The following is a 23903-nucleotide window of genomic DNA, read 5'->3' on the forward strand; positions in this document are numbered from 1 at the left end:
GGACTACAGCCTCGCCTAGTCTGCGATTGAGGTGCAAAAGTCCTTGGCGATCCATGACTTGCTCATCTTGATGAAAGTTAGGCGCTCTAGACTTTCAGGGGATAGCCGGCTGCGCTTGTCAGTCAGGACACCACCAGCAGCGCTGAAGACCCGTTCTGAGAGAACGCTGGCTGCCGGGCATGATGGAACCTCCAAGGCGTGATAGGCAAGCTTAGGCCCTGACATTTTGGTCTTCAAAAATTGATAAGGCTCCAAAACCTTCCCTGATGGTATTGAGAGATATTGAGCTCTAGATACTCCTGCACCATCCTCTCCAGTCATTCACCATGTGTCAGACTTGTACTCTGTTGTGCTGGTGCACAAGATGGTGTAAAAAAATGTGTGAAAGGACTCATAGAAATTGCTTCTGTCACTTACACTGCTGCTAATGTTTTTGCTTTTACGAATTGACATTCCAGAGGTTGGAAGTCTATAACATGGATCTAACAGAGTGGCAACCCAGTAGTCAGCACTATTTCATATTCTAAGTACATGGGGATCATGTTGCAGCAAGAAGGCGCTCATGAGTCAGGCTCTCCCATTCATTCCAAGCCCATGGTGTGTTGGTGGCTGGGTAACTCTGATGTTTGTTTCCTCTGTCCCCTTCCACCAACCACGAACATTAGAGAGGGGATGATTATCCTTCATCTCCTGACTGTTGCTCGTCCATCACCTCTTCCTCCTTCATTTGTTCCTCGGCTCCTGCACCTTCACTAACAGGTTTGTCTGGTATCACCAGCCCCCTTCGATCACTGTAATCCACTCTCCCTTGGCACCCACCTGTGTGACAACAGTCTGGAACTTTGAGACATTGTTACCCCTTCCGCATCCTCCCCTTCCTCTGGGACCACCACCTTCTCCCACAGGCTATTCAACGTCTGCCCCAGCATGTAGAAGACTGGAATAGTGATGCAGATGATGGCATAGTCAGTGCTAACCATCTCCATAGCCATTTCAAAACTGTGCCGAGGTCCCTAGTCTGTACCGACTTCGCCAACTATATTTACACCACGTCTGTACTGCATTAGCCCAGGCCATACGACATGAGATACTGCATCAGGGCTTATTGCTGCTGCCACAGTCCCTGAAACATGTGCAGAGTGGAATTCCACCGTGTCGGCACATCACATATCAACCTGTTAACTGGCAGGGACAAAGAGCTCTGTATTGATGCAAGTTGATGATCCCCAGGGCTGCGAACAGCAGAAGTGAGCACACAGCTTCTGCGTTTTCTGCTGCGACGCATCCAGGCCGTGACTGTAGCAGAAAAATTGCTGTACTACCAGGTTGAGGACGTGAGACATGCAAGGCACGTATGTGAGCTTGCCCTGGCGTAGGGCCGCCACCAGTAGAGATGCGAAAATATTTCAATGTTCAAATAAATTGGCAAATATTGAAAAATCCGAACCGAACATTCAAACATATCAAAACCCCATAGGATTCAATGGGAGGCAACACCAAATGCATACACAACACTTTCAAACGGGCCCAAAAGCTGCCAAAACCGAACAAATTTGGGGCAGACACCAGGAAAGTGGTATCAATTGACCCACAGAACAAGTAGTATAATTATTATAGCACCATTTATTCCATGGCGTTTTACATATGAAAAGGGGTCACCGGCTGGTACAAGAGGAGAGAGGACCCTGCCCGAGAGGGCACGTAAAACAAACAAAATCTACAAGGGATGGGTGAAGATACAGTGAGTCAGGGTACATATGGTCATGCAGCAGTATGGTGGAGCGAGGGTTACTGCAGATTGTACGCTTATCAGAAGAAGTCGGTCTTCAGCTTCCTTTTGAAGGTTTCCACGGTAGGCGAGAGTCTGATATGTTGGGGTGAAGAGTTCCATAGTAGGGAAGGTGCACGGGATAAATCTTGTATGCAATTGTGGCAAGAAAAGATAAGGGGGAAGTAGAGAATAAGATCTTGTATGGATGGGAGGTTGCGCGCAGGTAAGTACAGGGAGACTAGGTCACAGATGTATGGAGGAGATAACTTTGGCATACCAAGCCATCCAAAACTATGCTTTTCAACTGGAGTCTCTGGGAGCCAGAGCAGGAATTGACCGGGAAGAAGCGGGGTGACAGGTGGATTAGTCGGCCAGCACAGTTTAGGATAGATTGGAAGGGTGCGAGAGTGCTAGAAGGGAGGCCACAGCTGGAACTTGCAGTAGTCAAGGCGGGAGAGGAGGAGGCAATGCACTGGTGTTTTTGTAGATTCATGGCTGAGGAATTTGCGGATCCCGAAGCTATTTTGGAGTTGGAGTCGGCAGCAAATATAAAGGACTTGGATCTAACATTTGAAGGACAGATCAGAGTCAAGCTTGTGGGACTGGGGAAAGTGGGCAGCCATTCATTTTGATGGATAGGTCAGTTGGGGGGAATGAATGAGATGTTGGAAAGATGAAGTCAGTGTTATCCATATTAAGCGTTACAAATTTAGCAGAGAAGAAAGATGAAATAGCGGACACATTGTGGGATTCTGGTTAGTAAGGAGGTGATATCAGGTCCAGAGAGGTATATCTGTGTGTCATCAGCATAGAGGTGATACTGAAAGCCGCAAGACCATGAGCTGTCCCAGGTCAAAAAGGTGTAGATGGAGAATAGCAAGGGTCCTAGAACTGCACCTTGGGGGGACACTGACACATAGTGGATGAGGTGGTCTGTGAGTGGGAGACCCTGAATGTCCGGGTCAGCTAGGTATGAAGAGATCCAAGATAGGGCCAAGTCTGATGACGAGACAGCGGTACGCTTTGTAGATGAGGGCCAAAAAGAACATGTGCTCCAGTAGATGACAAGCGCTGCATCAAGTGGCCTCTGCTTCTCTTCCTCCACATTAACATCACACACACACACACACACACACACACACACACACACACACACAGTACAGTCCTCAGAGGTGGCACCCCAATTACCCTTGTTTTCACCCACGTCACAACTCACCAACCACCCAACTGACTGTGGGGGAACCACAGATGGGAGAGTCTGCAGAGCTGTTCACACATTCTATTCTGGGGCATCAGAGGTGTGATCCAAAGTTTCACAGACTCAAGAAGGGGAAAGCATGTGCAGCGATGGCCAAAATTTTTTTAAGTTGATCCTGAGCCGGAAGAAGTAGGGTCCGAGCAAAATCCAAACCCTCGTCACCAGACGTTAACCCCTGAGGTAGAGGTGATCCTGATGAGACTCAGATACTTGTGGCGCACATGGATTGTACTGGACTGTCAGGGCAGGAAGAGGAGGTGTGTGACTCAGGGCAAGGAGTGGTAGAACAGAGGATGAGGAGTTTGTAGATCCCACTTGGTGTGAACCTAGAGCATGCAGCTGTGTAGCTCAGCAGAGGAGGTGGAGGAAGAGGAAGACGAGGAGGTTACGTTGCGGCTTCCGGCACAGACAGTTATGCAACCACGGCAAGCACTGCATCCTCAGCCTCAACTCTGGCAGTGGCCAGCAGCGTTCACAGGTCTTTAGTTGCCTAGCCTGGGTCTCAAGACCTCAAAAAACTACTACTACTGTTTAACAAAGTTGGCAAATAACGTGAGTGGAGTAAAAAAGATGCAATAATTTGACTACTACATGCATGAACTGGAACATGCGAACAACGTGCGTTACTCTGGGAATCTCACTGTGCTAAAATGCAGACTAGTGAGTCTCACAAACCACTGGCTGCCCCATCAACCGCATCCTCTACTTCTTTCTCCATCACCATGGCAAGTGTTCTCATACAAGTCTCCGGCCGCAGAACCTCCAGTTGTTTAACCTCTAAAGTCAGGGGGAGTGAGAGCATGTCAGCTGTTATGGAAGTAGACATGCCTGCTGCCGTTTTTTTTTTTTTAATCATCATCTCAGACACAGAGCACACCCCATCTTTCTCAATCCACTGTAACATCTCCGTCTGCACCTCTCTCTCACAGTCCAGCAGCTTGTCGTGCTCACCCTACTCCACCCTCTCTCCTCCCACAGTTGTGGTCACGTAAAAGATTGGAGATGGTGAAGTTCAAGCTCTTTGTTTCCTCCTACACATGCCAAAGCAATCTATTGACCACTGAAATGCCGCTTTTCCACTGGTGGATACAGATGGCTTCCAAAAGCTGATGGCCGTCGCAGTCCCCCAGTCATCATTACTTCTCTAAGAAAGCTGTGCCTGCACTACACCAGCATGTTGCAGACAACATCACCCGTTCCTTGAAAAAAAATCTAGGTCTGACAGGGTGCATTTCACCACTGACACCTGGATAAGCAAGCATGGCCAGGAGCATTACATCTCGCTGACTGGGCACTGGGTGACTGACTGTAGGGGCAGGTGGGAAATGGGCTGCTCCACAAGTCTTGGACCCCCCCAAGACTTGCAGGGCGGTTGGGGATGGAGAACTAAACAGCTAAGGTTGGAGAATGAAACAAATACACATCAGAACATGGAGAACTAAACTAATAGAAAACAGGGGTTTGGAAAACTAACCTACTAAACATCTAGGGTTGGAGAACTAAAGCACTACACACCAGGGGATGGAGAAATAAACCACTAGACACCAAGGTGTCACTAGACAGCAAGTGTTGGAATCCCCAAGGCTTGCGGGACAAACCTCTATCTAAAACTTCCTCCAGTGCTTCTGCCTCCTCCACCTGTGCCCTCAACCTCTGCCTTAATGAGACACATTCACCACCGTACTGCGCAGCCAGGACTCACCGCAATCAGGCAGTGTTTCAATTAATATGCCTTGGATATCGCAGTCAAACTGATCAAGAGTTGTGAACAGCTATCCATGCAGAATTTGAGCAATGACTGTCTCCACTGAACATGGAGCAATGGAAGGCCATGTGCGATAATGGTGCAAGCCTGGTGGCGGCTCTACGCCGGGGCAACCTCATGCATGTGTCTTGCATGGCTCGCATCCTCAACCTGATGGTACAGCAATTTCTCTGCCACTATCCCGGCCTGGATGCACGGCTGCAGAAACAATTGTCTCTGCGTGCTCACTTAAAAACTATAACAAAACAGGATCTTTGGTATGAAAACCAGACTTATATTAGCAAACTCTTAATCCTTGCAAGCTTCAACGCAATGTTCACAAGGTAGACAGCAGCGGTGGTCGGTCTCCTAGACAATGAGCTAACTCAATCATGATGATCGAGGCCATCATCTCCTTAACGTGCTAGTACTTTTCTGTGGGAATGAGCTATAGTCTCCAACCATCCAGGAATATCCAGTGAATGGGATGCCATGATTTGGTATTAGCACCCAGTACCAGAAGCAAAGCCATCCACAATTTTCATATTTCAGGAATTTTATTTGGTAGACTGGCTGCCCAAACATTAGTTTCTCACAAAAGGAGCTGAAGACATTGAGTGGCAGTAGGTGCAAGTTTATCCAGCATGACCGTTTTGTTAGATATCAGAGGGAGAACAGAATTGGGCTTTGCCAAGGTGCCAGATTGCTCTTATATGTCTTATAGATTGTTGGAGCCAGTCCACAGTAAAAAAGAAGTCCATGTCCAGGAACAGTCACACAGACTTCTTAGCCAGGGCTACATCTCTGTGAGAGTTGCATTTCATCACAGCCATATGTGGCACCCCAGGGGTCTGGTTTTCCACAGTAATGTAATGTTATGTCTGAGAGCAGGTGGGAGGTCCTTTGGTCAGGGATCCTGTGCATGCCACACCTCCTGCCCAGTCTTGGGAGGGGAAGAACTTCCCCTGTATAAACCCTGGGCTGAGGCAGGGTTAGTCAGTCAAGGAGAGTAGAGACAGAGAAGCAGCATAGGAAGAAACAGCAGAAGCTCAGTGGGAGCAATATTACTACGAGTCAGGGGCTGGCAGCTGCAGAGCTCGCCCTGACTGAGAAGCTTTCTTACCGGACCCGGCGTCTGAGGCTGTGGGGACTAACTCTTACCCAGCAGCAGAAGCCGACCGGCAGGGGATTTCAGGTCCTCAGGCCCAGAAACCCGAAGGCACGGTCACACGCGTGGGACCAGCACCGCCATCGTGGAGCGGAAGCCATTAGAAGGCCCCGAGTCACCGGCCATACGGGTGAGCACCACACGGTACACTCAGGGACGTGGGCTACTTATATCCGCTTCTAGCAAGGTAGCCAGAAGAGTACAGTCAGTTTGGGAGGCCTACAACTCCGCCTGGCCAGGGGAGATCCCATCTGCTCAAGGACTGACCAGGCCCCGTTCACTAGCAAGTACTCCGGGAGGGTCTATCGTTGTTACCAGTAAAGACCCTGAATTACACCGCACCGTCTCTGAGTGGTTCCTGCTACCCCCATCATCCACATCTGCTGCCCTGAGGCCATACCCCTCCCGTTGGGGGTTATACCATCTACGCTGCACCATCCATCCACCGGCCTCAGCGGACTGTCCTGCAGCGGCAGCTCCATAGCTGCATTCAACGGGTGGCGTAGTCGTCCTGCATCTACCGCTGTTACATCGCCGCTCAGTTTGACTCCCTGGGCACGGACCGGGTCACCGCCACGAGACTACAACCCTCAAGAGATCCGGCTCCGGGTAAGCTCCCGCGTGCGCAACGCAGCGCGACACAGGCCCAGGGGCGCGTCAACTTTGGCGTAGTCGGCAGGATTTCGTGCCCGCAACCACCGGGTACTGCGTGCCTGAAAAAGAGACTTTTCAAACTTACCTGTGGTGAAGATTCCCGCCATCCGGCGCCATCTTCAGCCTTCCTCCCGCCATCGGTGAAGTTTCCCGCCATCCGGCGCCATCTTCTGCCTTCTTCCCGCCATCCGTGGAGTTTTCCCGCCATTGGACGCCATCTTGAGGACGCCGCGCGGGAAGAAGAGGGGCGTGGACTCCGAAAGCGCGCGAGAACTGAAGCCCCGCCTCACGTCCGGACGTTGCGTAAGGTCCTGGAAGGAGCCCAGCAGACGCCGACGTCACAGGAGCGCGACGGAAGGTCCTCAACCCTGACGATCCACTGCGGAGCCGCGGCCTACGGAACAGGATCATCGCAAGGTAGGCCACGGTCCACTAGGGGGGAGGAAGATGTCGGATACGGAGGAGAGCTTCACTGCCTCAACCCCCGCCAGCGCTACCGCTGCTGCAGTTATGCCCTTCACCATGCCCTATATCTCGGGAGCAGCTTGGCTACCCCAGTACTCAGGGGAGTCACATACCCTGCATGACTTTAGAGAAAAGCTGGATAGCCTCTTCCAGGTGTACCCCCTCACAGAAGAGCAAAAAGTGAGCATCCTGGTGGCCCAACTAACCGGGGCAGCCAAAAGGGAAGTAAAATCCTGGCCACCTGGGAGGAAGACTGTCGCAGGGATACTAACCCGGCTGAAGGACACCTTTGATACCCGCACCTCAGCCGAGATTAAGCTTAGATTCTACGGGTGCAAGCAGCGAGCGCATGAGAGTATAAGGGACTATGCACTAAACCTACAAGAGGCCCTGAGGGCCATTAAGCAGACCGACCCTGATGGAGTGGGAAACGAGGACAGGCTGTTGACCGAACAGTTTATAGAGGGACTGTATTGTAATACCCACCGAACCCAGTTGCGGGCAATGGCCTTACAGGATCCCCATCTGGGCTTTGCACAGTTCAAGGACAGAGCCATCCGGGTGCTCCGAGAACCGGCACCGGGTGGCGTTGTGACCCACAAGCGCCCTGCTATCACTTACCACCAGGAGGCGGCGCCCTTGTCGGCAGGGCCTGTGGGAGCTGATGCGCAGGCTTTGGACAATGACCCGGCTCCAGACCTACACCATCAGGTCCAAGAGCTAGCTAAGAGCGTTGCTGCGCTAACCCGAACTGTGCAGTCTTTACAGGCTTCCACCCCAGGGAAGATCCAGCTGGCATCTGGACCGGAGGACATCCCGTGGCGTCGACCAAGGAGGACCCCACCGGCCAGAGGAAGACCCAGTGACCGATACAGCGAGGACGGACGACCCATCTGCCGCCGCTGCAATCAACCTGGACATATGGCAAGGTACTGTTCTTTAAACGGGCACAACCTGGGGTAGAGGGCCAACCCCCAGGAAAAAGATCACCAGGCCCATCGAACTGGCGCGACAGATATGTGGGAGGACGTCCAGTCTTGCCTGTGGTACTGGATGGCATTCCCATGAGTGCCCTACTGGACACCGGGTCACAGGTCACCACCATCCCGTACGTGCTCTTTAAGCAGTACTGGAATGACTCGGATATTACCCGCTACCCTGACGACGACTTGAGTATCATCGCCAGCAATGGCCAGCCCGTGCCACAGATCGGATTTAAAGAGGTGACCATCAAAATCGGTAGAGTCGAACTGGCAGCACAGGGACTGATCATTGTAGATATTGACAAACATGAGAGTCACCCAAAAATAACTCTAGGAACTAATGTAATTGAAAATTGTCTTGCAGAGGTGATTTTCCTTTTACAGCAGGTTGCCAAGAACGCCAGCTCCGGCGAGCAGCGGGTGCTCCAGAAAGAGATCCGGGCACTGATGCGACGGCAACAGGTGGAACTCTCCGGCGGTGAGATTGGTAGCGTAAGAATGTGTGACCCTTTTCCTATTGCCATGCCCCCAAAAAGTGAAATGATGATTTGGTGCCGGGCAGCTATTGGTCTGAGAGGTAGAGATTACCAGGCAATGGTAGAACCAGTTTACTCGGACAGTAGGCCCACCATTTTGACAGCACGGGGGGTGGTTGATGTACGCCATGGGAGGGTGCCCATTCGCATAATAAATATCGGGGAGAGGGAAGTGTACCTGCCCCGGTATGCCACGCTAGCCAAATTATATACCATTAACCAAAATTCTATACAATCTGTGGAACCCTTGCCTCCATCTCACCCGGAGGAAGGTAACGGCTCTAAGAAAAACATGGAGGACTGGTGTCAGCAACTACATCTGGGTACTGACTCCACTCCCGCACACCAGAAACAAGGAGTCTATCGGGTGGTTCAGGAGTACGAGAGAGTGTTCAGTAAACACCCGTTAGACTTCGGGCGAGTCAAGGGGGTAGAACACCACATCCCCACGGGAGACCATCCTCCTATAAAAGAGAGGTATCGACCCGTACCCCCTGCCCACTACCAACACGCCAAGGGGATGCTTAGAGACATGAAGGAGGCTGGGGTGATCAGGGATAGCTGTAGCCCCTGGGCAGCTCCACTAGTCTTAGTCCGAAAGAAAGACAACACCATGAGGATGTGTGTAGATTACCGGAAAATCAATCGTATCACACACAAGGATGCGTACCCCTTACCAAGGATAGAGGAGTCATTGGCTGCTTTAAGATCTGCTAACTTCTTCTCTACCTTGGATCTCACTAGCGGGTACTGGCAGGTTCCTGTAGCAGAGGCGGACCGGGAGAAGACTGCATTCACCACCCCGATGGGACTTAGCGAGTTCACCTGCATGCCGTTCGGACTCTGCAACGCACCGGGAACCTTCCAACGACTAATGGAGTGTTGTCTGGGCCACAGAAACTTCGAGACGGTCCTGTTGTACCTAGACGATGTCATCGTATATTCCAAGACGTATGAGGACCACCTGAAACACCTGGCGGAAGTGTTCGAAGCTCTGGCAAGTTACGGCCTAAAGGTGAAACCCTCCAAGTGTCATCTCCTGAAACCAAAGGTGCAGTACCTGGGACACGTGGTGAGCGCTGACGGAGTGGCTCCCGACTCTGATAAGATCACCGCAATTAAGGAATGGCCAAGCCCCTCCAGCATAAAAGAAGTGCGGCAGTTCCTCGGGTTGGTAGGCTACTACCGAAGGTTTATTCCCGGTTTCACCAAAAAGGCAGCACCTATGCAGGACCTCCTGATAGGCCAGTCCCGGAAGGCCAAGAACCAGAAGCCGCCCTTCAAATGGGAGGAGCTGGAAGAAGAGTCCTTCCGCCAGCTGAAGATGGCCCTCACGGGGGACGAAATCCTGGCGTACCCGGATTATAGCCAGCCCTTTATCCTCTACACCGACGCCAGTAACATCGGGCTAGGAGCCGTACTGTCCCAGATCCAGCAGGGGAAGGAACGAGTAATCGCCTACGCCAGCCGAAAACTGCGACCCACCGAAAGGAACCCCGAGAATTACAGCTCATTTAAGTTAGAGTTCCTGGCCGTAGTATGGGCAGTCACCGAGCGCTTTAAGCATTACCTCGCTTCTTCCCGGTTCACCGTGTACACGGATAACAACCCGTTGACACACCTGGACACGGCAAGACTCGGTGCCCTGGAGCAGAGGTGGATGGCCCGTCTGTCCAACTACGAGTTCACAATCAAATACCGGGCAGGACGCTCCAATACCAACGCGGACGCCCTGTCCAGGATGCCCAACCTGCCGGACGGAGGAGAAGATCCGGAGGGACTGGAAGAAGTTGAACTCCCTGCGTTCCACCGTCATGGGACTATCCAGTATTCCCACCGGGTAAGGAGTAAGCAGGCTGCTACGTTGAACCCCTTACCCCACTACAACTGGGCGGAAACGCAAGACAGCGACCCTGCCGTCCGACTGGTGAAGGAGATGCTGACTCGGCCGGAGGCTCGCCTTGAACCAGACGCTCCGGAGGAAGCCAAACAACTATGGGCAGAGAAGAGTCGACTGTTCCTTTACAAAGGGAAGTTGTGCCGCAGAATGGTTAACTCCCGGACGCATGAATTACTCTGGCAAGTAGTGGTGCCACGAAGAGACGCAGCCATGGTGATGGAGGCATACCACGACGGAGCTGGACACTTCGGGTGGAAGAAGCTGGAGTTCCTGCTGCGCGAGCGGTTCCACTGGGTAGGCATGAGGGGAACCATCGAGAAGTGGTGCAGAGACTGTGGCCCGTGCAACCTGAGAAGGAAGGACCGTGCCAGCCAGAAGACTCCCCTGCAGTCCATCGTCACCCGGCAACCGATGGAACTGGTAGCCTTGGATCATGTAAAACTGACCCCAAGCAGAAGTGGCTACGTCTACGCGTTAACCATCGTGGATCATTACTCCCGGTTTCTGGTTGTCGTCCCCGTCAAGGACTTAACGGCTCAAACAGCAGCTAGAGCCTTCCAGCAGCACTTTTGCCGTCCACACGGGTACCCGGACCAAGTGCTGACGGACCAGGGACCTGCCTTTGAAGCGGAGGTCTTCCAGGAATTCTGCAATCTGTATGGCTGCCGGAAGATAAGGACGACACCCTACCATCCGCAAACTAATGGACTTTGTGAGAAAATGAACCAGGTGGTAATGGATCTTCTAAAAACGTTGCCCCTGGAAGAACGCAGTCTGTGGCCTGAGAAGTTGCCCGATCTGGTGGACCTATACAACCACATCCCGGTAGGTTCCACCAACTGTACCCCGGCTTACCTAATGAGGGCAAGACCTGGTAAGTTACCTGTTGACCTGGAAATGGGAGTCCTGACACCCGAGGACACTTCACCAGAAACAGACTGGGACACAGAGAGGCAGCAGCAGTATCGGAGAGTACAGGAGAGCGTGGAGCGAAGTCTCTGTCAGGCTAGGGAAAGACAAGAGAAAACTTACAACCAGTATGCTCCCGCTGTTCCCCTGGTACCCGGAGAGCAGGTCTTGAAGAGGAAGAGACGGCTCCACAAGTTGGACGACCAGTGGGAGAAGGACCCGTACACCGTACTGCCCTCAAGCCACGAGAACCCGAAGGTTTGTACCATCAGTAAAGACGGAGGGGAAACCACAGCCATTGTATCCCGGGACCACCTGAAGAAGTGTCCCGAACAACTGAGGAACCCTGAAGAGGAACAAGAAGACCATCGACCCGTAGAGGAAATGGAAGATATGGTTAGTACTGTGCTCGGGGACTTCCCTCGGTCTTGGACTCAAGTCAATGGTGCAGTTGTGGTACCCGTACTCACCTTCCTCCAACCAGCATCCCAAGCACCTACGGAGCAACAGGTAGAGCTGGAAGAACAGCCGGTCCAGGAGGCAGAAGATTCCACACAAGCAGAACAGGAGGATCAACCCTCTGCTTATAGTGAGCCTGCCGTACCCCTAGTGAGACAAAGAGCCGGTAGACAGCTGCCCAGTTTACCCTTGACAGCTCCTACACCCTGTAGTTCAGGGCCAGACAGTCAGCTCCGTAGGTCCACTAGGGCCACTAGAGGCCAGTTACCCGCACGCTGGAGGATTTGAAGTGTATAAATTGTTTTATTTATGTTTATCTGTGTATTGTTGCTTGTGTATAATTTTGTGTTTCCAGTTATTTTTAGGAATCCTTGGTGGATCTACCGGGAATCCTTGTACAATTAGTTGGAGCGTAACCCAGGATGGACTAGAGACTGTTAAGGACTCGGGGTAGGACAGACCCCTACCTGGTTACGTCTCCCTGTTTTGGTGAAATGGACACCTTGCTTTTCTTCAAAGACTGCACCCGGTTACGGACATGCCGTGACCACCTTTATGTGTTTCTTCTTATTGTACTGTTATTGTTGTTATATCTTGTTATGTTTTTCTAAAATATGTTTAGTCCCGGAGTACTAAATTTCACTAGGGGGGAATGTGGCACCCCAGGGGTCTGGTTTTCCACAGTAATGTAATGTTATGTCTGAGAGCAGGTGGGAGGTCCTTTGGTCAGGGATCCTGTGCATGCCACACCTCCTGCCCAGTCTTGGGAGGGGAAGAACTTCCCCTGTATAAACCCTGGGCTGAGGCAGGGTTAGTCAGTCAAGGAGAGTAGAGACAGAGAAGCAGCACAGGAAGAAACAGCAGAAGCTCAGTGGGAGCAATATTACTACGAGTCAGGGGCTGGCAGCTGCAGAGCTCGCCCTGACTGAGAAGCTTTCTTACCGGACCCGGCGTCCGAGGCTGTGGGGACTAACTCTTACCCAGCAGCAGAAGCCGACCGGCAGGGGATTTCAGGTCCTCAGGCCCAGAAACCCGAAGGCACGGTCACACGCGTGGGACCAGCACCGCCATCGTGGAGCGGAAGCCATTAGAAGGCCCCGAGTCACCGGCCATACGGGTGAGCACCACACGGTACACTCAGGGACGTGGGCTACTTATATCCGCTTCTAGCAAGGTAGCCAGAAGAGTACAGTCAGTTTGGGAGGCCTACAACTCCGCCTGGCCAGGGGAGATCCCATCTGCTCAAGGACTGACCAGGCCCCGTTCACTAGCAAGTACTCCGGGAGGGTCTATCGTTGTTACCAGTAAAGACCCTGAATTACACCGCACCGTCTCTGAGTGGTTCCTGCTACCCCCATCATCCACATCTGCTGCCCTGAGGCCATACCCCTCCCGTTGGGGGTTATACCATCTACGCTGCACCATCCATCCACCGGCCTCAGCGGACTGTCCTGCAGCGGCAGCTCCATAGCTGCATTCAACGGGTGGCGTAGTCGTCCTGCATCTACCGCTGTTACATCGCCGCTCAGTTTGACTCCCTGGGCACGGACCGGGTCACCGCCACGAGACTACAACCCTCAAGAGATCCGGCTCCGGGTAAGCTCCCGCGTGCGCAACGCAGCGCGACACAGGCCCAGGGGCGCGTCACATATTCTTTAGGTTGGTGAAAGGACTGGCAGAGGGAAACTGTATCTACACCAGCAGTCATTTCTCCCAGGAAGTCCTCTAATGCAGCTTGTTCAATAAGCAATGGCAGCCCGTCCATCATTAGCTCACACTTCTTGGTGTTTCGACACACAGATCTTTACACCTTGAATTTCATGACTACAGAGTTGGGCAAAGGCCTGAATTGGAATGCGTTTTGAGAAATACGCATAAGCAAAGCCATGGTTTAGGCCACTGAAGGTCTTTAAGTGAAAAGCATAGCAGACTGAAAGAGGGGTATGAAGACTTCCAAGACAGCCAAGACTTCCCTGTCCTCACCAAGTGGACGATTGTCCATGTAATCCTCCTCCTCCTCATTATCACCCAATCCACATTGAGATGAGATTAGGCTGGGCTGTGTAACATCACCCTGTATAGTTCCTTGCTCCACCTGCAATGCCTCCTCTAACTGAGCACCGAGCGTTTCAGTAGACAGAAGCGGGATGGTGATGCCAATTATGGAGTCATCAGCGCTCACCATCTTTGTGTAGTCATCACAAATCCTTCCCAACATCTGCAACATTGATTTCCTATGTGTGGCGACATTACACACCACTCGGTGAGCTGGCAGCTGCAAACACTGCTGAAGCACTGCCAGGGTGGCAGAAGCTGTTGCTGACTTTCTGAAATTGGCACACACATGGCGTACTTTCACAAGCAGATCTGGGTAGATTTTGAGAAACCACAGAACCACTAAGTTGAGCACATTTAGTGCTCACTCATTACTAATGTATACCCCTGTATGGAGAAAAATATCAGCACCAAAGAATTAAAAGATGAAATGTAGCCTGCTTTATATACCATGGTAGTAAGAAAACCAGTTTAGATTTTATCATGTGTACCTCTATGTGGAGAACAATATCAGCACCCAAAAATTTTAAACTGACATCTGGCCTGCTGTGTGACGTTACTTAAAAAAAAAAAAAAAAAAAAAATTAATAATAATAATAATAATAATAATAATAATAATAATAATATCTAGCTATCTATCTTCTTTTTTTATTGCGGATGAGGCCTGTATATCATAGAATATATGCGCCAAACAATTTCAAACTGAGATCTCCACTGATGCATCACGTTAGTCACAGAAAAAATATTTTTGTTTACTCTTCCATACAGCTTAATTTAACTGCCACAAAAAGACAAGGTGGGCTATGGCAAGCATCATGTTAGTCCCAGAAAAAAAAAATAGGATTTTAAAAAGGTGTACTTGTGCATGGAGTACAATAGAAGCAGTGCACAACAGACTTCTATGAAATGTGCCCTGCTGTCTTTTTCTAGATCTCACAAATGGCACAAGAAAAATAAATAATCTGGAAGGTCGATTTCACAGCCATATAGGACACTAGCCATCTAAACTATCTGACCTAGAAGCAACCACCTAGCTAAAATCTCAAATGAATCCAGGAGCAGCATCATGAGTAGTCTCTCTGACCTGCTATCACAAAATGGCGCTAAAACATGTCCGCTCTTTATACTGAGAGGGACATGTGATTTCAGCAGCCAATGGCGCAAGCTCTTGTGTCTGGACATTGTGTGCAATTTGCGGCTAGACAAAATTAGAAAAAAAAAAGTGATTACAAGCACGCCGCTCCTCTGAGCTCTCCCCACGCCCTTCACCTCAAACACGTCCCCCACCGCTCATCATACACCACCACTATCCTAGCCAAAGTGCTAAAAATACTTTAATGGCAACACAATCATTTCCCATGCTTTTACCGAATTTAACAGATTTTTGCTCGCGTTTCTGGTCACGAATCTGAATGTGCCATATTCTTGCCGAATTTGAAATTGGCGATTGTTTTGGAAAATATTTGTTCATCTCTAGCTATAAGTTAAAGTCTTTTCTCGTGCCATTTTGGGGTAAACACTTTATCATTGCTTTTTATTCAGATCTCTCAATGCAGAATGAACAAAAACAAGTAATTAAAGTTATTATTTACGGTAGTCAGTGTTGCCGGAGCCAGATTCGGGGAACGTGGACTGTGTCAGAGCTTCATGGGATCATTTTTGCTAATAAATTGGTGAAGTGTGTGTGTGTGTGTGTGTGTGTGTGTGTGTGTGTGTGTGTGTGTGTGTGTGTGTGTGTGTGTGTGTGTGTGTTCATCAACCCCAACTACCATTACTCAAATTGCCAACCCAGTGCAATTGGAAAGAGCTGGGCAAAGCACCAGAGTTGGTGAATCTAATGTGGGGCAGCTGCAGGCTTGTATTTTTAGCCTAGGAAGGGCCCAATAACCAGGGATCTTGCCAGCCTGATAATATAAGCCCGCAGCTGTCTGCTTTACCTTGGCTGGTTAACAAAAATAGCTGGGATTTATTAAAATGTATTTAATAGGTTAAATAAGACTAAAGACTAGTGATGAGCGAGCACTAAAATGCTCGGGTGCTCGAAGCTCGGGTCGAGCACATTTGTATACTCGGGTGCTCGACCCGAGCCCAATGTAAGTCTATGGGAAACTTGAGCATTTTTCTGGTGGTTCCCCCCGGCGGTCTGCAGAAGGTCAAAAATTACCCAAATCAATGGGAACAGTGCTCAATTAAACGTCAGGCCGAATATATAGGCTGACCGGCAGGGTATATAGGAGGGTGCATGAAAAACATAGCAGGGAACTTGGAACACACTAGTGCCCTCCAATTTTCATGCACCCGTCTCTGTAAAAAAGCCGGCCCGCAATTCATCAGCAGCATTCACCGGTACCCAACAATTTAGAACAGAAAGAATAGAGCATCACACATAGATTACATAGATATTATATATGTGACTGACATGTTTCTAAGTACAGTGATAGTGTTGATTACTGTACTTGTCATTTAGTGTTAAAATAAAGGATTTATTAAAAAAAATAAATAAATTGGCGTGGGATTCCCCATAATTTTAGTCTCTAGCGGAGGTTAAGCAGACGGCTGGGGCAGATGTTTGAAGCCTGGGAAGGGGGTAATACCCACGGAGCTTCCCAGGCTACTAATATCAGCCCCCAGCTGAATACCTAGCCTTTACTAGCTATTAAAATGGGGGACCCAAAAAAAAAAGAAAGACGTGGGGTCCCCCGTATTTTAATAGCTAGCAAAGGCTAGGCAGACAGCTAGGGGCTGATATTTATAGCCCAGGAAGGGTGCCATGAATATTAGCCCCCTCCCAGGCTAGAAACACCAGCCGTCAGCCACCCCAGAAATGGCGCACTAGAATTTCTAGTAAAGTATGTAAAAAAAAAAACAAAAAAAAAAAAAACACATGGCGGTCACGTCTAATATTGGCGTGACCCCATGAATTTCGGGCTTAGGGCCAGCTGATAATACCAAGCTGGCCCTAACCCCTTTATTACCCAGTGAGCCACCGTACCAGGGCCCTGGATGAGTTGGGTACAGCGCCAGAAGATGGCGCTTCTATGAACGCGCCATTTTCTGGGGTGGCTGCAGACTGCAATTTGCAGCGGGGGGTTGGGGGGCAGAAAGCTTGGGCCTCCCTGTGCTGCGGATTCCAGCCCCCAGCTGCCTAGTTGTACCTGGCTGGACACAAAAATAGGGCGACGCCCCACGTCAATTTTTTTAAAATTATTTCATGAAATAATAAAAAAAAAAGGGCTTCCCTGTAATTTTGTTTCCAGCCAGGTACAAATAGGCATCTGGGGGTTGGGGGCAGCCCATTCCTGCCTGCTGTACCTGGCTGGACACAAAAATATGACGAAGGCCATGTTAATAAAGATGCAGTCCCTAAATATTTTTATATTATTTAATTAATTTTTCCCAAAAATTTTGACGTGGGCTTCGCCATATTTTTGTATGACAGCCAGGTACAGCAGGCAGGAACGGGCTGCCCCCAACGACCAGCCACCAGCCACCTATTTGTACCTGGCCGGACACAACAATATAGGGAAGCCCTTTTTTTTTTTTTTTAATTATTTAATGAAACAATTTAAAAAAAAAATACGTGGGGCTTCGCCCTATTTTTGTGTCCAGCCAGGTACAACTAGGCAGCTGGGGGGCTAGAATCCACAGCGCAGGGAGGCCCAAGCTTTCGGGCCCCCCTCCCGCGCAAATTGCAGTCCGCAGCCACCCCAGAAAATGGCGCGTTCATAGAAGTGCTATCTTCTGGCGCTGTATCCAACTCATCCAGGGCCCTGGTGCGGTGGCTCACTGGGTAATAAAGGGGTTAGGGCCAGCTTGGTATTATCAGCTGGCCCTAAGCCCGAAATTCATGGGGTCACGCCAATATTAGACATGACCGCCATGAATTTCTAGTAAAGTATTTAAAAAAAAACACAACACCAAGAATAAAGTCCTTTAATTGAAATAAATACACATTCCTTTAATATTCTAAAATTAAACTATACTTACCGTCACGCCCATTCCAGCTGAAGCGAATGTCTTCTGCAATAAAAGTTAAATAATAAACCAACCTTATCCTTACCTTTCCATGTTTCCCAGGACAGCTTCAGCTCTGCTACATCGAGATGACAGGCTGGACCGCAGCAGAATGCTGCCATCCAGCTTGCCATGCGGCAGACACTGAGAAGCTTCACAGTGAAGCTCCTCAGTGTCTCGCTATGATGGCATCCAGATGAGCCGAGTTCATGTCCAATGAACTCAGCTCACCTCATGCACGTCACTGACAGCGTGGGAGAGTTCTCCTGCGCTCTGCAGTGTCTATGAAGGATGGCATACTGGATGGCAGCGCTCAGCTGCCATCCAGCCTGTCATCTCAATGCCATCCCAGCGTGGGAGAATTCTCCTGCGCTCACCGCATGCGCTGAAGAATTCTCCCACGCTGTCAGTGACGTGCATGAGGTGAGCTGAGTTCATTGGACATGAACTCGGCTCATCTGGATGCAGTCATAGCGAGACACTGAAGAGCTTCACTGAGAAGCTTCTCAGTGTCTGCGGCATGGCAAGCTGGATGGCAGCGTTCTGCTGCGGTCCAGCCTGTCATCTCGATGCAGCAGAGCTGAAGCTGTCCTGGGAACCATGGAAAGGTAAGGATGAGTTTGGTTTATTATTTTATTTTTATTGCAGGAGATCGTTGGCTTCAGCTGGAATGGGCGTGACGGTAAGTAGAGTTTAATTTAGAACATTAAAGAATTGTGTGCTTATTTCAATTAAAGGACTTTATTCTGGGTGTTTGTGTTTTTTTGTAACTTTGACTATGGGGTTAGTAATGGGGGTGTCTTATAGATGCCTCTCTATTACTAACCTGGGCTTGATGTCAGCTGGCATTATAAGCTGACATCAACCCCAACCCTATTACCCCACTGCCACCGCTACAGGGCAGTGGGAAGAGTGAGGCTAAGTGCCAGAATTGGCACATCCTATGGATGCGCCATTTCTGGGGCGGCTGACGGCTGGTGTTTCTAGCCTGGGAGGGGGTCAATATTCATGCCACCCTTCCTGGGCTATTAATATCAGCCCCAAGCTGTCCGCCTAGTGTTTGCTAGCTATTAAAATACGGGGGGACCCCACGTCATTTTTTTTGGGGGTTCCCCATTTTAATAGCTAGTAAAGGCTAGGTATTCAGCTGGGGGCTGATATTAGTAGCCTGGGAAGCTCCGTGGGTATTACCCCCTACCCAGGCTTCAAACATCTGCCCCAGCCGTCTGCTTAACCTCCGCTAGAGACTAAAATTACGGGGACCCCCACGCCAATTTTTTTTTTAATAAATCCTTTATTTTAACACTAAATGACAAGTACAGTAATCAACACTATCACTGTACTTAATATATATGTGACTGACTTGTTTCTATCTAATCTATGTGTGATGCTCTATTCTTTCTGTTCTAAATTGTCGGGTACCAGTGTATGCCGCTGCTGAATTGCCGGCTTTTCATGTTTCACTGTGAGCACTGTTCCCATCGATTTGGGCAATCACTGTAATGCCACAACCACCATGGTTGTGGCATTACAGTGAGTTGCAGACAATCCCTGCATGATTGGTGCTCTAAATAGCACCAGACATGCAGGACGGGGACCAGAGCTCCCGCCCGAGCATCGCGCAAGTACTCGGCGAGCTCCGAGCATCTTGAGTACCGAGATGCTCGGGCGAGTACCGAGCAGTGGCGAGCATGCTCGCTCATCACTACTAAAGACCCTTTAGTGCCACACAAAAGGCACAAAAGGGTGCAAGTTTATTATATGTAGGTTGGCTTGTGACATTAAATATCTATATACATCTTTGTTCCGCATTAGCCAGTAGATAGAAAAATAAGATTTGAGAGTCCTCAGTGGTGGATATCCTTTAATGGCTAACTGAAAAGATGGTAACAAATTGCAAACTTTTGAGACTACTCAGGTCCTTTCATAAGACATAGAATAAGAAAATCTGAAGTGTCACATATTAATGCCAAAGATCATATAGGAATAATGCAACAGATCAGACAAGTGCCGTGAAGCAGAAATGTCAGTGTGGGATGGGGAGTGTCCTCTTGTGAATAAATGTGATTCTTTAGATTTTTTGTTATTCTAGGCCTGATGAAGACACCTGAGCAGTCTCAAAAGCTTGCAATTTGTTACCATCTTTTCAGTTAGCCATTAAAAAAGGTATCAACCACTGCGAACTCTCAAATCTTATTTTACAGGACCTTAGCTATTTATTCTGAGGATTTGGGCTGTGAATTTACTGTACTTGGCTGATGAAATTTCAGACTTCCTTTGAGATGTGTGCGTAAAAGTCGGGCGACATACGAATGTTTCATGTGCCATCTAGTTTTTCTCTCGCACCGAAAGACTTGCATTGGCGAGTCTCGATCGATATACACAGTCAATCGCAGCATGTTGTGATTTTTTCCCTCAGTCCAATTAAAAAGGAGGAAAAACTCACAGATGAGCACTGACTCATTTAATAACATTGGTCAGACTGCAATGTGATGTTTTCTCGCATTGCACTCGTCCTATTTATACGCAAGTGGGAGCGAGGTCTTAGTGTAGTAGTCAGTATATGTGAGGTGAAGTACTTTGCTGACATCTGGTGGACTGCTTGTGTTTGCCAACCTCACAGCAAAATTATTTTTATATAAAATTGTATTTACAGTTAAGGATAAAAACACAGGAGTCAAATTAGTTTGCAGATCTGCGACCTCATCAACAGCCACTGATGGTGTAAAGGACACCAGACAGTTGCCAGTGAGTGCATGGGGGGGCACGGGGATGTTTTCTGATTTGAGCTTTGTTTAAGTGCATTAAAAAGGTCATTATTGTAATGGTTATCAGTAGGGGAATGATAAAGTGTGGCAGACCTGAGGGGCAACCTGCTGTGGAGGCCATCATTCTGTGAGGGAAGGGTGAGGATATCATGGTTTGATGGTGGGAACATTCTACTGTGTGGGAGAAATCAGTGTATGCTAGAGACTGACTATTATACTGTATGGGAATTATACAGTGTAGAGACAATGACAAAAATAAAAACATCACAATAATAAAATACAATACAGCGAGCTGCCCTTGTGTGAATACACTTAAAAGCAGCTACAAAAATTATAAAACTGACAAAAAATGGGCATCAAAGTGGGCAAAAAGCCAATTCTTCCTGGTTTGAATAATTCACTGGTGTTTTTCATGGGTTAAATTACTTTGGGCAACTGATTTCATACCACCAGTAGATAGTGATGCCCCGCATCAAGTTCAGGTCACTTCAGCCTGGCCCAAAGGGGACGTGGGCATATAGGCAATACTCAAACATTTGAATAAGTAACTAGTGTCTTAAAAAGAAAAAAAAAACAATTTCTTTGGTCTTTTGATATAAAATCTTCCAACTTATAGATTTCCTTTATCAACAGTAGTTCACTTCCGGCTGGCCTAAATGTCTGTCATTAATTTGTAATCACAAAGGGAAAGCAGCTAGCCATTCTTTTCTGAATTGTATCTTTTTTTAAAGGACTTTAATTCTATTACTAAATAATTTATATGTGATGCATTTACTCTATGATTCATTAGATCTATTCACGCTCACATTCATGGATACTTTTGAATAGCTCACCCACCAATTGTCGTTGTCTGCATCTGCATTTCGGTCCTGCTGTGATTACATTGTATGATTATTTTAAACAATTGTTTCAATAAAAATATTTTAAAATAGTCTTATACTTTGTTCCTGGCATTTTGTGGTCCTCTTTTTTTTCATAGTTATGTATGTGCCCTATGAGGATGCTAATTCAATTTAAATATAAAACAAATATTCTGGCCTAGGCTGCGTGCACACGATGCGTTTTTCATGCGTTTATGCTGCGGAATTTACGCAGCGGAAACGCATCAAAAACGCATGGTAATCCGCACCCCATGGTCCCCAATGGCATTCCGCAATGTCAATGCCCATGCTGCGGATTTTTCCACAGCGTTTCTGCAGAGCTCATAAATCCGCAGCATGTTCATTAATTTTGCAGAAGCGCAGCGGAAGCGCCGCCATTGACTTGCATTGAGACGCATAGAATCCGTGTCTGTACATTTGTACAAGCGGATTATATGCGGTTCAATGTGTGGATGGTACCCAGGTCTGGAGGAGAGAAGACTCTCATCCAGACCTGGGTACCATTGTACCTGTAAAAAAAAAGAATAAAATAATAAATAAAGTTTATATTCACCTGTCCGGCGGCCCCTGCAGCGCTTCTCCTTCCAGGACCTGAGATGACGTCGCGGGCTGTCTCGCGAGATGCCGGCAAGCCAGGAAGGAACCAGGAAGGAGCGCGACGGCACATGCGGCGGCATCGGAGGTAAGTATAGCTTTTATTTTTTTATTTTTACGTTCACACTGTATAAATCCATGCTGTTTGCATGGATTTATACAGTGTGACCTAGTTGTCAAGCACTTTCCAAGTGATGCTATCGCCTGGAAAGTGCTTGTCAGTCCGCATGCGGAAACACATGCGTTAACAGTGATAGTGGAGTGAAGCATGGTTCTAGCCATCACCTATGCCTGAGCCGCTGCTTTAACGGGCAGAGTTCAAGGTGACGAAATTTTAGATCTGTTTAAAATATTATATATATATATATATATATATATATATATATATATATATATATATATATATATATATATATATATATATATATACACATACACTCAGAGCCAAATAGGGCTCTATATAAAGCTGTAGCTTCATTACTCATTCAAGTCCAGCCACCAGTTTGGAGCCAGTCCATCTTCGTTCACACTTAAGATCGATGTAACCTGCACTAGGAGTTTTTTTGTATGTTTAAGGGGCATTGTGCACACTTGGGAACAGAACATGTCAACTTGGAGTACAAGGAATCTAGATAGAAAACTGGTATTTGTTTGTAAAGCTGTTGTCCGGATGAGAGATATAAAATAAATTTTAAAATCAATATTTCATCAACGTACAGAATTGCTGGATATTACACCTGCAGAAAGGGATTAGCCTGTAATGAAGTATGGATAATAAAGATGGACAGCTGTGTGTGGAGATTACAAATTGGGACCAACCATGGACAGTACATATCTGAAAGTTACAAATATAACCCTCAGCTAGGTTTCTCTTAAGGTCAATAAAATTATGTATTCTAAAGAGCCAACTTGTTATGGTGTAATCCTGCAGCTGCAGGTCGTGTGCTGAATGTCATATACTCCTTGGTATCTAGAGAGGGGGCACCATTTCTCTGTTTTGCATCATTCCTAGTACTGTATAAAAGTGTAAACTGTTAGAACTCTCCTGTTAGTTTTTTTTTAGTTTGCTGGTCACATGACCATTTTTGCCTATTTAATCCGGCTCCGCCCTCCTGGTCTTGCTGGACTTCATTGTATTTTCTACTCTTGAGCTAGCTTGGTGCTCTGTTGCCGTTCTCTGTTAGTTTTGCTAGGTCTTCTGAACTCTATGTTTTTTGTTGTGTGTTTGTCTTTGACTGCTACTATTTCTGCTAGGAGGTGTCCAACTTATCCCAGTCCCTAGTTCTTGTAGGGATCCCTCCCTCACATCTATAGGTCTTCGTTCAGACTAGCCGAGGACTTTAGCGGGTCTGATCGCAGGATCAGGTTCCCCGTTACATCGTAGGGATCTAGTTTAGTTCTATTGTAGGGACAGTTCTCCTGTCTTTCCTTAGTCCCTGTAGCAGATCATAACAGTAAGCCCTAAAAGAAAAAAAAAAAAAAAAAAAATTTCTCTAAGGAAAGACCTCCAGTTTTCCATCATGGTCTCGGTTCAAGATTTGGCTCAACGCTTGCAGGGACTCTCTCTGGAGGTGGCCAAGCTCCAACAACACGTGAGTAGCTGTTCTGGAGCACATTTTGTGGAACCAAAGGTACGTCTGCCTGATTTATTTTTTGGCGAACAACAAGATTTTTTTTCTTTTAAAAATGCTTGTTTATTGTATTTTCGTTTGAGACCCGGATCCTCTGGTGATGAATCACAGCG

The sequence above is a fragment of the Phyllobates terribilis genome, unplaced genomic scaffold (assembly GCF_046119375.1).
Source record: "Phyllobates terribilis strain yellow unplaced genomic scaffold, ASM4611937v1 Scaffold_1__5_contigs__length_1240528914, whole genome shotgun sequence".
NCBI classification, from domain to species: domain Eukaryota; kingdom Metazoa; phylum Chordata; class Amphibia; order Anura; family Dendrobatidae; genus Phyllobates; species Phyllobates terribilis.